The sequence below is a fragment of the Astatotilapia calliptera genome, chromosome 3, assembly GCF_964374335.1.
Source record: "Astatotilapia calliptera chromosome 3, fAstCal68.1, whole genome shotgun sequence".
NCBI classification, from domain to species: domain Eukaryota; kingdom Metazoa; phylum Chordata; class Actinopteri; order Cichliformes; family Cichlidae; genus Astatotilapia; species Astatotilapia calliptera.
The window spans coordinates 58111337-58125228 of NC_137424.1; the positions used below are offsets into that span (position 1 = coordinate 58111337).

The 13892-nt window shown below is 48.2% G+C and overlaps 9 non-coding genes across 9 annotated transcripts; all 9 read right to left on the bottom strand.

The window, feature by feature from the left end:
- Nucleotides 1–781: 781 nt before the first annotated feature.
- Nucleotides 782–854, bottom strand: trnaa-ugc (transfer RNA alanine (anticodon UGC)). The gene has a single exon. It is a non-coding gene; the product is annotated as a tRNA-Ala (tRNA).
- A 637-nt stretch (nt 855–1491) lies between these two features.
- Nucleotides 1492–1573, bottom strand: trnas-gcu (transfer RNA serine (anticodon GCU)). Its single transcript has one exon. It is a non-coding gene; the product is annotated as a tRNA-Ser (tRNA).
- A 1059-nt stretch (nt 1574–2632) lies between these two features.
- Nucleotides 2633–2705, bottom strand: trnaa-cgc (transfer RNA alanine (anticodon CGC)). The gene has a single exon. It is a non-coding gene; the product is annotated as a tRNA-Ala (tRNA).
- A 637-nt stretch (nt 2706–3342) lies between these two features.
- trnas-gcu (transfer RNA serine (anticodon GCU)) lies at nt 3343–3424 on the bottom strand. The gene has a single exon. It is a non-coding gene; the product is annotated as a tRNA-Ser (tRNA).
- A 1057-nt stretch (nt 3425–4481) lies between these two features.
- On the bottom strand, nt 4482–4554 carry trnaa-cgc (transfer RNA alanine (anticodon CGC)). The gene has a single exon. It is a non-coding gene; the product is annotated as a tRNA-Ala (tRNA).
- Nucleotides 4555–5191: 637 nt separating this feature from the next.
- trnas-gcu (transfer RNA serine (anticodon GCU)) lies at nt 5192–5273 on the bottom strand. The gene has a single exon. It is a non-coding gene; the product is annotated as a tRNA-Ser (tRNA).
- A 1067-nt stretch (nt 5274–6340) lies between these two features.
- Nucleotides 6341–6413, bottom strand: trnaa-agc (transfer RNA alanine (anticodon AGC)). The gene has a single exon. It is a non-coding gene; the product is annotated as a tRNA-Ala (tRNA).
- A 637-nt stretch (nt 6414–7050) lies between these two features.
- Nucleotides 7051–7132, bottom strand: trnas-gcu (transfer RNA serine (anticodon GCU)). The gene has a single exon. It is a non-coding gene; the product is annotated as a tRNA-Ser (tRNA).
- Nucleotides 7133–8191: 1059 nt separating this feature from the next.
- On the bottom strand, nt 8192–8264 carry trnaa-cgc (transfer RNA alanine (anticodon CGC)). Its single transcript has one exon. It is a non-coding gene; the product is annotated as a tRNA-Ala (tRNA).
- Nucleotides 8265–13892: the final 5628 nt, after the last annotated feature.

Consider the following 13892-nt stretch of genomic DNA (forward strand, 5'->3'; position numbering starts at 1 on the left):
ATCCATGAACTTTCTCTTCTGTATTTTTCTTTTCCTCCTGCCTAGCAGCTCCATATTTTACACCCTTTTCCCAGTATATCTTATTTTCCTCCTCTGCACATTTCCAAACCACCGCAGCCTTACCGGTCTAACTTTGTCTCCAAACCGCTCAACCCCAGCTGTCCCTCTGACATAGTCAGTTCTAATCTTTTTCCATCCTGGACACTCCCAACATAAAAAAACTTACCATCTTCAACTCTGACAACTCCATCTCGGCCTCTCGTCTTTTCCTCCGTGCCACAGTCATAAAACAATACATCAGAGCAGTTCTCACCACCGTCCTGTAAAGCTTGCCTTTCACACCTGCTGCTATCCTGGTGTCACAAATCACCCCTTTATTTGGTCTCCACCCACATCTTCCCTTCAAAGTACTCCTTCCCTTGTTAGCACATTACCATTTCCACCCTTAATGACTTTAAACTGCTGTCCATCCTTTCCAGCTTCATCTCTCTGCCATACCAATTGGTACAAGTCCCTTTCTCCATGCTTAGTGTCAAGGCTCACCTTGAACTCACTATAAGGCTTTTCCTTTGCCATTGGTCTAGCACCCCTAGCATTCTTATTTACACGACAACATTACTTTTTCTTTTCCTTCCTTTTCCTTTGAATGCTTCCCTGAAGTGATGACACAAAGCCTTGAAAAGTGAGTATAATGAGTAAAGTCATAGACATAATGAGACAAAACCAATGGATTGGATGCAGAATTTGCTGGTGGGCATCTCGGGGATGTGCAAAGGGTCACTGGAGAATGCGGGTATCGATCCCGCTACCTCTCGCATGCAAAGCGAGCGCTCTCCCATTTGAGCTAATTCCCCTTTGTCGGTTGGGGATTGTAGCTTCATCTTGTCATATGGACCTTTAACTCCGGCAGATCTAAAAAGGACGCCTCGCCTTCATGGGTTTCTGGGCATGCCAACTACAACAAGACCCCGTGGTAGAATCACTGCGCATACGAGACATTAAGGACCAACTCTAGTCTGGGCACTACACATTATGCTGGGAGACTGTCACCGTTTGTGGAAGCACCTTTCAGCTGCTTCTGGAGAAAAAGAGATGTCAGACTGGACTGGGGGCATTGCTGCGTGACTCTTGGCTGCCATGGGCCAGTATTGTGAAGGTAAGAGGGGAGACAATCACCTCAGATGGACAAACACTGATGAGGTTTAAAGCCAGCGTTAACCTGACAGTACCTGAAAGGTACTCAGAGGAGACGTGCAAATAAACATTTGCCAAAGGAAGCCACATGCGTTCGTTTGGAGCACTGACTATTCTGGAAACAAAGTATCTTTTGGCCATTGTATTAGCAGACCATTCTCTTTAACGTGACCTGTGCAACAAGACCACATGGTGAACTATAGGGAGTACTGAGCCAAAGAAGAGCTGAGGCATTGCATCATGCCTACTTTGGCAGCCAATCTCACAACATGCATTAAGATAAGTAGAAAGAGGACTCGACGAGGATGGGATTCGAACCCACGCGTGCAGAGCACAATGGATTAGCAGTCCATCGCCTTAACCTCTCGGCCACCTCATCTCGTGGCTGCAGTTTCTTTGCCAGCAGAATTGGGAATTTATTCTGTGACCATGTAGTCTGGATGGACAAAATGCAAGCTGAGCGCAAGTGTATCGACGCAGGGAAATCTACTCCAGATCCCCCACGAGGGGCTGCGTAACACTTTGGTAGAAGCCTGGAGTGATGCTGGCTTCTTCTTTGAGCCTGTTCTTCTTGGGGGTTGCCAGAGTGGATCATCTGCCTCCATCTCACCCTGCCCCTAGCATTCTCCTCTGTCACAGCAACCCTCTTCATGTCCTCCTCAACTAGATCCATGAACTTTCTCTTCTGTATTTTTCTTTTCCTCCTGCCTAGCAGCTCCATATTTTACACCCTTTTCCCAGTATATCTTATTTTCCTCCTCTGCACATTTCCAAACCACCGCAGCCTTACCGGTCTAACTTTGTCTCCAAACCGCTCAACCGCAGCTGTCCCTCTGACATAGTCAGTTCTAATCTTTTTCCATCCTGGACACTCCCAACATAAAAAAACTTACCATCTTCAACTCTGACAACTCCATCTCGGCCTCTCGTCTTTTCCTCCGTGCCACAGTCATAAAACAATACATCAGAGCAGTTCTCACCACCGTCCTGTAAAGCTTGCCTTTCACACCTGCTGCTATCCTGGTGTCACAAATCACCCCTTTATTTGGTCTCCACCCACATCTTCCCTTCAAAGTACTCCTTCCCTTGTTAGCACATTACCATTTCCACCCTTAATGACTTTAAACTGCTGTCCATCCTTTCCAGCTTCATCTCTCTGCCATACCAATTGGTACAAGTCCCTTTCTCCATGCTTAGTGTCAAGGCTCACCTTGAACTCACTATAAGGCTTTTCCTTTGCCATTGGTCTAGCACCCCTAGCATTCTTATTTACACGACAACATTACTTTTTCTTTTCCTTTGAATGCTTCCCTGAAGTGATGACACAAAGCCTTGAAAAGTGAGTATAATGAGTAAAGTCATAGACATAATGAGACAAAACCAATGGACTGGCTACAGAACCTGCTGGTGGGCATCTCGGGGATGTGCAAAGGGTCACTGGAGAATGCGGGTATCGATCCCGCTACCTCTCGCATGCGAAGCGAGCGCTCTCCCATTTGAGCTAATTCCCCTTTGTCGGTTGGGGATTGTAGCTTCATCTTGTCATATGGACCTTTAACTCCGGCGGATCTAAAAAGGACGCCTCGCCTTCATGGGTTTCTGGGCATGCCAACTACAACAAGACCCCGTGGTAGAATCACTGCGCATACGAGACATTAAGGACCAACTCTAGTCTGGGCACTACACATTATGCTGGGAGACTGTCACCGTTTGTGGAAGCACCTTTCAGCTGCTTCTGGAGAAAAAGAGATGTCAGACTGGACTGGGGGCATTGCTGCGTGACTCTTGGCTGCCATCGGCCAGTATTGTGAAGGTAAGAGGGGAGACAATCACCTCAGATGGACAAACACTGATGAGGTTTAAAGCCAGCGTTAACCTGACAGTACCTGAAAGGTACTCAGAGGAGACGTGCAAATAAACATTTGCCAAAGGAAGCCACATGCGTTCGTTTGGAGTACTGACTATTCTGGAAACAAAGTATCTTTTGGCCATTGTATTAGCAGACCATTCTCTTTAACGTGACCTGTGCAACAAGACCACATGGTGAACTATAGGGAGTACTGAGCCAAAGAAGAGCTGAGGCATTGCATCATGCCTACTTTGGCAGCCAATCTCACAACATGCATTAAGATAAGTAGAAAGAGGACTCGACGAGGATGGGATTCGAACCCACGCGTGCAGAGCACAATGGATTAGCAGTACATCGCCTTAACCTCTCGGCCACCTCATCTCATGGCTGCAGTTTCTTTGCCAGCAGAATTGGGAATTTATTCTGTGACCATGTAGTCTGGATGGACAAAATGCGAGCTGAGCGCTAGTGTATCGACGCAGGGAAATCTACTCCAGATCCCCCACGAGGGGCTGCGTAACACTTTGGTAGAAGCCTGGAGTGATGCTGGCTTCTTCTTTGAGCCTGTTCTTCTTGGGGGTTGCCAGAGTGGATCATCTGCCTCCATCTCACCCTGCCCCTAGCATTCTCCTCTGTCACAGCAACCCTCTTCATGTCCTCCTCAACTAGATCCATGAACTTTCTCTTCTGTATTTTTCTTTTCCTCCTGCCTAGCAGCTCCATATTTTACACCCTTTTCCCAGTATATCTTATTTTCCTCCTCTGCACATTTCCAAACCACCGCAGCCTTACCGGTCTAACTTTGTCTCCAAACCGCTCAACCCCAGCTGTCCCTCTGACATAGTCAGTTCTAATCTTTTTCCATCCTGGACACTCCCAACATAAAAAACTTACCATCTTCAACTCTGACAACTCCATCTCGGCCTCTCGTCTTTTCCTCCGTGCCACAGTCATAAAACAATACATCAGAGCAGTTCTCACCACCGTCCTGTAAAGCTTGCCTTTCACACCTGCTGCTATCCTGGTGTCACAATCACCCCTTTATTTGGTCTCCACCCACATCTTCCCTTCAAAGTACTCCTTCCCTTGTTAGCACATTACCATTTCCACCCTTAATGACTTTAAACTGCTGTCCATCCTTTCCAGCTTCATCTCTCTGCCATACCAATTGGTACAAGTCCCTTTCTCCATGCTTAGTGTCAAGGCTCACCTTGAACTCACTATAAGGCTTTTCCTTTGCCATTGGTCTAGCACCCCTAGCATTCTTATTTACACGACAACATTACTTTTTCTTTTCCTTTGAATGCTTCCCTGAAGTGATGACACAAAGCCTTGAAAAGTGAGTATAATGAGTAAAGTCATAGACATAATGAGACAAAACCAATGGACTGGCTACAGAACCTGCTGGTGGGCATCTCGGGGATGTGCAAAGGGTCACTGGAGAATGCGGGTATCGATCCCGCTACCTCTCGCATGCGAAGCGAGCGCTCTCCCATTTGAGCTAATTCCCCTTTGTCGGTTGGGGATTGTAGCTTCATCTTGTCATATGGACCTTTAACTCCGGCGGATCTAAAAAGGACGCCTCGCCTTCATGGGTTTCTGGGCATGCCAACTACAACAAGACCCCGTGGTAGAATCACTGCGCATACGAGACATTAAGGACCAACTCTAGTCTGGGCACTACACATTATGCTGGGAGACTGTCACCGTTTGTGGAAGCACCTTTCAGCTGCTTCTGGAGAAAAAGAGATGTCAGACTGGACTGGGGGCATTGCTGCGTGACTCTTGGCTGCCATCGGCCAGTATTGTGAAGGTAAGAGGGGAGACAATCACCTCAGATGGACAAACACTGATGAGGTTTAAAGCCAGCGTTAACCTGACAGTACCTGAAAGGTACTCAGAGGAGACGTGCAAATAAACATTTGCCAAAGGAAGCCACATGCGTTCGTTTGGAGTACTGACTATTCTGGAAACAAAGTATCTTTTGGCCATTGTATTAGCAGACCATTCTCTTTAACGTGACCTGTGCAACAAGACCACATGGTGAACTATAGGGAGTACTGAGCCAAAGAAGAGCTGAGGCATTGCATCATGCCTACTTTGGCAGCCAATCTCACAACATGCATTAAGATAAGTAGAAAGAGGACTCGACGAGGATGGGATTCGAACCCACGCGTGCAGAGCACAATGGATTAGCAGTACATCGCCTTAACCTCTCGGCCACCTCATCTCATGGCTGCAGTTTCTTTGCCAGCAGAATTGGGAATTTATTCTGTGACCATGTAGTCTGGATGGACAAAATGCGAGCTGAGCGCTAGTGTATCGACGCAGGGAAATCTACTCCAGATCCCCCACGAGGGGCTGCGTAACACTTTGGTAGAAGCCTGGAGTGATGCTGGCTTCTTCTTTGAGCCTGTTCTTCTTGGGGGTTGCCAGAGTGGATCATCTGCCTCCATCTCACCCTGCCCCTAGCATTCTCCTCTGTCACAGCAACCCTCTTCATGTCCTCCTCAACTAGATCCATGAACTTTCTCTTCTGTATTTTTCTTTTCCTCCTGCCTAGCAGCTCCATATTTTACACCCTTTTCCCAGTATATCTTATTTTCCTCCTCTGCACATTTCCAAACCACCGCAGCCTTACCGGTCTAACTTTGTCTCCAAACCGCTCAACCCCAGCTGTCCCTCTGACATAGTCAGTTCTAATCTTTTTCCATCCTGGACACTCCCAACATAAAAAACTTACCATCTTCAACTCTGACAACTCCATCTCGGCCTCTCGTCTTTTCCTCCGTGCCACAGTCATAAAACAATACATCAGAGCAGTTCTCACCACCGTCCTGTAAAGCTTGCCTTTCACACCTGCTGCTATCCTGGTGTCACAATCACCCCTTTATTTGGTCTCCACCCACATCTTCCCTTCAAAGTACTCCTTCCCTTGTTAGCACATTACCATTTCCACCCTTAATGACTTTAAACTGCTGTCCATCCTTTCCAGCTTCATCTCTCTGCCATACCAATTGGTACAAGTCCCTTTCTCCATGCTTAGTGTCAAGGCTCACCTTGAACTCACTATAAGGCTTTTCCTTTGCCATTGGTCTAGCACCCCTAGCATTCTTATTTACACGACAACATTACTTTTTCTTTTCCTTCCTTTTCCTTTGAATGCTTCCCTGAAGTGATGACACAAAGCCTTGAAAAGTGAGTATAATGAGTAAAGTCATAGACATAATGAGACAAAACCAATGGATTGGATGCAGAATTTGCTGGTGGGCATCTCGGGGATGTGCAAAGGGTCACTGGAGAATGCGGGTATCGATCCCGCTACCTCTCGCATGCTAAGCGAGCGCTCTCCCATTTGAGCTAATTCCCCTTTGACGGTTGGGGATTGTAGCTTCATCTTGTCATATGGACCTTTAACTCCGGCGGATCTAAAAAGGACGCCTCGCCTTCATGGGTTTCTGGGCATGCCAACTACAACAAGACCCCGTGGTAGAATCACTGCGCATACGAGACATTAAGGACCAACTCTAGTCTGGGCACTACACATTATGCTGGGAGACTGTCACCGTTTGTGGAAGCACCTTTCAGCTGCTTCTGGAGAAAAAGAGATGTCAGACTGGACTGGGGGCATTGCTGCGTGACTCTTGGCTGCCATCGGCCAGTATTGTGAAGGTAAGAGGGGAGACAATCACCTCAGATGGACAAACACTGATGAGGTTTAAAGCCAGCGTTAACCTGACAGTACCTGAAAGGTACTCAGAGGAGACGTGCAAATAAACATTTGCCAAAGGAAGCCACATGCGTTCGTTTGGAGCACTGACTATTCTGGAAACAAAGTATCTTTTGGCCATTGTATTAGCAGACCATTCTCTTTAACGTGACCTGTGCAACAAGACCACATGGTGAACTATAGGGAGTACTGAGCCAAAGAAGAACTGAGGCATTGCATCATGCCTACTTTGGCAGCCAATCTCACAACATGCATTAAGATAAGTAGAAAGAGGACTCGACGAGGATGGGATTCGAACCCACGCGTGCAGAGCACAATGGATCAGCAGTCCATCGCCTTAACCTCTCGGCCACCTCATCTCGTGGCTGCAGTTTCTTTGCCAGCAGAATTGGGAATTTATTCTGTGACCATGTAGTCTGGATGGACAAAATGCGAGCTGAGCGCTAGTGTATCGACGCAGGGAAATCTACTCCAGATCCCCCACGAGGGGCTGCGTAACACTTTGGTAGAAGCCTGGAGTGATGCTGGCTTCTTCTTTGAGCCTGTTCTTCTTGGGGGTTGCCAGAGTGGATCATCTGCCTCCATCTCACCCTGCCCCTAGCATTCTCCTCTGTCACAGCAACCCTCTTCATGTCCTCCTCAACTAGATCCATGAACTTTCTCTTCTGTATTTTTCTTTTCCTCCTGCCTAGCAGCTCCATATTTTACACCCTTTTCCCAGTATATCTTATTTTCCTCCTCTGCACATTTCCAAACCACCGCAGCCTTACCGGTCTAACTTTGTCTCCAAACCGCTCAACCGCAGCTGTCCCTCTGACATAGTCAGTTCTAATCTTTTTCCATCCTGGACACTCCCAACATAAAAAAACTTATCATCTTCAACTCTGACAACTCCATCTCGGCCTCTCGTCTTTTCCTCCGTGCCACAGTCATAAAACAATACATCAGAGCAGTTCTCACCACCGTCCTGTAAAGCTTGCCTTTCACACCTGCTGCTATCCTGGTGTCACAAATCACCCCTTTATTTGGTCTCCACCCACATCTTCCCTTCAAAGTACTCCTTCCCTTGTTAGCACATTACCATTTCCACCCTTAATGACTTTAAACTGCTGTCCATCCTTTCCAGCTTCATCTCTCTGCCATACCAATTGGTACAAGTCCCTTTCTCCATGCTTAGTGTCAAGGCTCACCTTGAACTCACTATAAGGCTTTTCCTTTGCCATTGGTCTAGCACCCCTAGCATTCTTATTTACACGACAACATTACTTTTTCTTTTCCTTTGAATGCTTCCCTGAAGTGATGACACAAAGCCTTGAAAAGTGAGTATAATGAGTAAAGTCATAGACATAATGAGACAAAACCAATGGATTGGATGCAGAATTTGCTGGTGGGCTGCTCGGGGATGTGCAAAGGGTCACTGGAGAATGCGGGTATCGATCCCGCTACCTCTCGCATGCGAAGCGAGCGCTCTCCCATTTGAGCTAATTCCCCTTTGTCGGTTGGGGATTGTAGCTTCATCTTGTCATATGGACCTTTAACTCCGGCGGATCTAAAAAGGACGCCTCGCCTTCATGGGTTTCTGGGCATGCCAACTACAACAAGACCCCGTGGTAGAATCACTGCACATACGAGACATTAAGGACCAACTCTAGTCTGGGCACTACACATTATGCTGGGAGACTGTCACCGTTTGTGGAAGCACCTTTCAGCTGCTTCTGGAGAAAAAGAGATGTCAGACTGGACTGGGGGCATTGCTGCGTGACTCTTGGCTGCCATCGGCCAGTATTGTGAAGGTAAGAGGGGAGACAATCACCTCAGATGGACAAACACTGATGAGGTTTAAAGCCAGCGTTAACCTGACAGTACCTGAAAGGTACTCAGAGGAGACGTGCAAATAAACATTTGCCAAAGGAAGCCACATGCGTTCGTTTGGAGCACTGACTATTCTGGAAACAAAGTATCTTTTGGCCATTGTATTAGCAGACCATTCTCTTTAACGTGACCTGTGCAACAAGACCACATGGTGAACTATAGGGAGTACTGAGCCAAAGAAGAGCTGAGGCATTGCATCATGCCTACTTTGGCAGCCAATCTCACAACATGCATTAAGATGATGTAGCCAGATGGGCTACTCGCCTTCCGTTGTTTTTCTTCTCTCATTCTCTCTCTCTCTCGCTCGCTCTACCACCCTCGCTCTCTTTCCACTGCACTCGCTCCTTGTATCAGGTGATCGGGTTAATTGGGAACCCACCTGCACATTGATTGCAGGGTGGCGCTAGCCTGTATAAAGCTAAGCCGATGTCTTGTTGGATTAATTCCTCCCGAGCTTCTGGTACGATACAGCAGTAAATGCTGGCGTACTGCGACGGATTGATCAGCAAGAGCCGATTATACGACAGCTACAGCGCAGCAGTCTGTTTAATTCTGCCATTGCGGAGAGAGGTGTTCGTGGTATCTCCACCAATGAGAGTATAGTGCCTCCGGTCCTGGGGTAAGCTGTTAGAACTACTTTTATTAGCATTCATAGCTATAAGAGTTTAAGGTTACACTTATCTGTTTCAGGGTTCACTGCTGTACTCACCTCTCCATGGTAAATTGTCCAACCTAAATTGGAAGAGTGGACTGCCTTCTCAGTTGCTGTTGTGAACTCCTCCTTGGTGGAGTCTGCTGTCTTGTCTTGTTTTGTCTTATCTTGTTTCTATTAAGTAGGCTTACCTTTTTTTGGGTTCGCCTGGTGTTCTATTTTACCCTGGACTGTTGCTCGTACCCACACTTCTGTGATCGGGCTGAAGTGATTCTCTGCCCGAGTGTCGTGCTGGGACTCTAAATCGCCTGGGTGGCCGGTCTCAGCCGGTGGGGAGCCAGACCGGCCTACGCCTGAGAATAATTATTACCAGCACGAGTGGTAGTTTGACCCGTGGGGAATAAGCCTTGTGTGTGTGTGTGTGTGTGTGTGTGATTTCTTTTATTAAAGTTATTAACGTGTGTTTTAGTCTTTTTATGATTTGTAGCGAGCCTGACGCTCAGTGTCCTTTTATTCTTTTAACATACTTTTCTGTGTTTTATTTCAGTGAAGGAGGACGAGCCAGTGGCCCTGGGACCTCAGGTGGTGGGTCGTTTTCACACTTTCTTTTGTACAGCACTGGGTGGTCTGCAGTGATTCTTTTGGTGTGATTTTCTTTTGGTTCCACGGCTGCTGGTAAGTCCAAGTTCCACGATTGTTTATTTTTACTGTAGGACACTGTCAATAATGACGCTACATCTTGACTTTTAATATTTTATTTATAAAATATTATTTATAATATTTTATTTATTTCTATAAATAAAACTGTTTTAATATTGGAAGCCAACCTGCCTCAGTGTGCATCCTTGAATCTGTGCGGTCTTCTTTTATTCCTTTTATTTATTTTTCTTAAATATATTTCCTGGGGGTGTAATTCCCCTAGGTGGCGTTGTCAAGTTTATTTATTTTGTGCATAACCCCGCCGACCACTTGGTCACATACTTGGCGTTGTCGACAGGATGCACGTTTGAGGTAGATGTTTGGTTTTGTAAATTGTTTTATTTTTTTGCAACGAGTCTAGTTCACCTGTTTGAAGGCTCTATTTGTTTTAGAGTGTGATTATAGACAAGACAGCAGTATCCAGGTAGAAGGAAGAGTAATAGGATTTTAGCCCCTTGCTGATTTAATTTTCTCTTTTTTTGGGGTCAAAATTTATTATGGAGGAAGAATTGCAGCAACTTAGAGACTTGGTAGCGCAGTTAAGGGCAGATAATGAGCAATTCCGCCGGGATGGGGGCGCTGTGCTCGAGTCTGGTGGCGGGGCCGCGTCGTCCTCTTTCGTACCAGCTGGTTGCATACCAAATGTTGGCAGCCAGGCCGCCGTTACAGAGCGTCTGGTGGTGGTGCCTAGGGACCGTAAATGTCCCATGTTCAATGGTAGAACAGGCATCAATATAGCTGAATGGGTCGAAGAGGTTCAAGCATGCATGCGTGCCCGGCACCTGTCTGTTGCTGATCAAGCTTTCTTTATTTTTGACCATTTAGAGGGAGAAGCAAGGGAGGAGATCAAATTTCGCCCTAATTTAGAGCGAGGGGATCCTGCTCGGGTGTTGACCATTTTAAAGGAACTGTATGGCAATGCGCAGTCCTATGTCACTCTGCAGCAGGCTTTCTTTTCGAGGAGACAACGGGAGGAAGAGACTTTGCAGGAGTTTTCCTTAGCGCTAATGGCTCTGATGGAGCAAGTAAAACAAAGTGCACCTGATGGTATGCGTAACGCAGAGGTGCTGCTCCGAGACCAATTTGTAGAACATGTTGTTGATAGTGGTCTCCGCAGAGAGCTTAAACAATACGTTCGCCGTGTGCCCACTGCCACCTTGTTAGAGGTGCGCGGGGAAGCAATTAGATGGGAAAGAGAAGGGTTTTCAGGCGGTGTTCGCGACCGTGGCTATTCTCAACCATCGGCATATGGTTTTCAGTGTGGAGTGCACACTAGCCCTAGGTTCGCTCCTGTTGGTACACCCGAGTCCGAGTGGCGTGAGCTAAAGGAACTCCTAAAGCGCCAACAAGAGCAGTTAAATCAGCTCACTGAGACAGTGGCTTCTTTACAGAACCCCCGAAGAAGTGTTCGGCCTTCACGGGCTGGCTCGGTGATTTGTCGCCGGTGTCAGCAGCCAGGACACTTTGCTAGGGAGTGCACTGGGGAGCGGGCTTCACGCCGCCCTAGAGCAGGTTCTGATTCAGGCCCTCCTTACGCCGCAGTTGGCAATCATCTTCCCGCTACCCAGTCGGAAAACTAACGCCATCTGTGCTGCAGAGTCACAGTTCAGGTGGGGAGTTCACTGGCTCACAGAAAGATAGGATTGGCAGGCTAATTTCATCGTGTCCAAAGATGGATGTGCTTATTAGTGGGGTAACTGTCCCTTGTTTGGTGGATACTGGGTCCATGGTTTCCACCATCACAGAAAGTTTCTTTTTGGCACATTTTGCCCCTTGGGGACAAGAACGCCTTCAGTCATGTCATTGGCTACAGCTTCGGGCTGCCAATGGGCTTGCCATCCCTTACATTGGCTATTTGGAGCTCAGTGTACTCCTGTGTGGCAAGGAAATGCCCTCTTGTGGAATCCTTATAGTGAAGGACCCTCCTGGGGCTACGCCCTCTGTCCCTGGCATCTTAGGAATGAACGTAATCCGCCGCTGTTATCAAGAACTGTTTGGGGCTTTCGGTGGCTCCTTGTTTCATTCTCCTTCTGTGTCACAGGCACCGAGACCAGTTTTGGAGGCCTTACATCAGTGTCACCAGTCTGCAGCCCAAGCCCCAGAGGACCCTGTCGGTACCGTTAAGGTACAGGGCCCGCGGGCCGTGCGGATACCTGGTGGTGTTATGCAGCTGGTGGCCACTACTTGTTCTCAGCAGTTGTCAGGTCAGGCTGTGCTTTTTGAACCTTCTGAGTCCGGGTTGCCAGTTGGGTTGCTGGCCTCTCCATGTTTGGTTCAGGTGGATAAGGGCGTTGCCTACATCCCAGTCACCAATGTAGGGACAGCGGAAGCTGTTCTCCACCCGCGGACCCGTTTGGGAGTGATAAGCAAAGCTACTGTTGTTAGCCTCCCTGCCGGTGTTAGCGAGGAACACTCTTTTCCCGTTACCGTTTCCTCCCATACAACCAGCAGCCCTGCTCAAGAGATGGTGGATACGATTGACCTGTCTGCTCTCGCTGAGTCAGAGCAACACGAGGTACGGTTACTTTTGCGGAAGTACCGCTCTGTTTTCTCCACTTATGAGGGAGACTTGGGCTGCACAAACCTCATTTCGCACGACATACCGCTACTCGATGACGCACCTGTCCGGCAGAGGTACAGGCGAATTCCTCCTTCTGATTATGAGGCTGTCAGGGCTCATATCAACCAGCTACTGGAGGCCCAGGTAATTAGGGAAAGTAGCAGCCCTTATGCCTCTCCCATCGTGTTGGTCTGCAAGAAGGATGGAAGCCTCCGGCTGTGCGTTGACTATCGTTTGCTGAATAGCAAAACAAGGAAGGACGCCTTCCCCTTACCTCGCATCGAGGAAAGTCTGGATGCCCTAGCTGGCGCACGCTGGTTTTCTACCATCGACCTGGCCAGCGGGTACAACCAGGTGCCAGTTTCTGAGCAGGATAAGCCCAAGACCGCTTTTTGCACGCCGTTTGGCCTGTTCGAGTGGAATCGTATGCCATTCGGGCTGTGCAATGCTCCTGGTACCTTTCAGCGCCTAATGCAGAGGATGTTCGGGGATCAGCAGTGCCAGTCATTACTGCTGTACCTAGACGACATCATTGTGTTCTCCTCGTCTGTCTCTCAGCACCTGCAACGGCTAGAGATGGTGATGGCAAGGCTGCAGCAACAGGGGCTCAAGGCTAAGTTAGAAAAGTGTGCCTTTTTCCAGCAGAAGGTTAACTACTTGGGCCATGTAATCTCCTGTGAGGGTGTCTCGACCGATCCAGCCAAGGTTGACGCAGTAGCCAAATGGCAGTGTCCTCGTTCCGTGTCAGAGTTGCGTTCCTTTTTGGGTTTCGCCAGCTATTACCGGCGCTTTGTGGAGGGGTTTGCCGCATTGGCGGCTCCCCTGCATCAAGTGGTGGCTAAATCGGCTGGCACAAAGACAAAGAAGGGCTCGGGACAGAGTTTGAGTGCTATTTGGACCCCTCAGTGTGAGGAGAGCTTTGAGGCCCTGAAAGCAAAGCTTGTGTCTGCACCTGTGCTAGCATATGCTGACTTTACGCGCCCATTTATCTTGGAGATTGACGCCAGCCACAGTGGTTTAGGTGCAGTTCTCTCCCAAGATGTAGAAGGTGTCGTTAGGCCAGTGGCTTATGCTAGTCGAGGTCTTCGGCCACATGAGCGCAATATGGACAATTACAGCTCCATGAAGCTGGAGTTTCTTGCACTCAAGTGGGCCATGGCCGAGAAGTTCCGGGAGTACCTGCTGGGGCAGAAGTGTGTGGTTTACACCGATAACAATCCACTCAGTTACCTCTCTTCAGCTAAGCTGGGTGCCACCGAGCAGAGGTGGGCCTCCCAGCTGGCGGCATTCGATTTTGAGATCAAGTATCGCTCAGGCCGCAGTAACAGGAATGCTG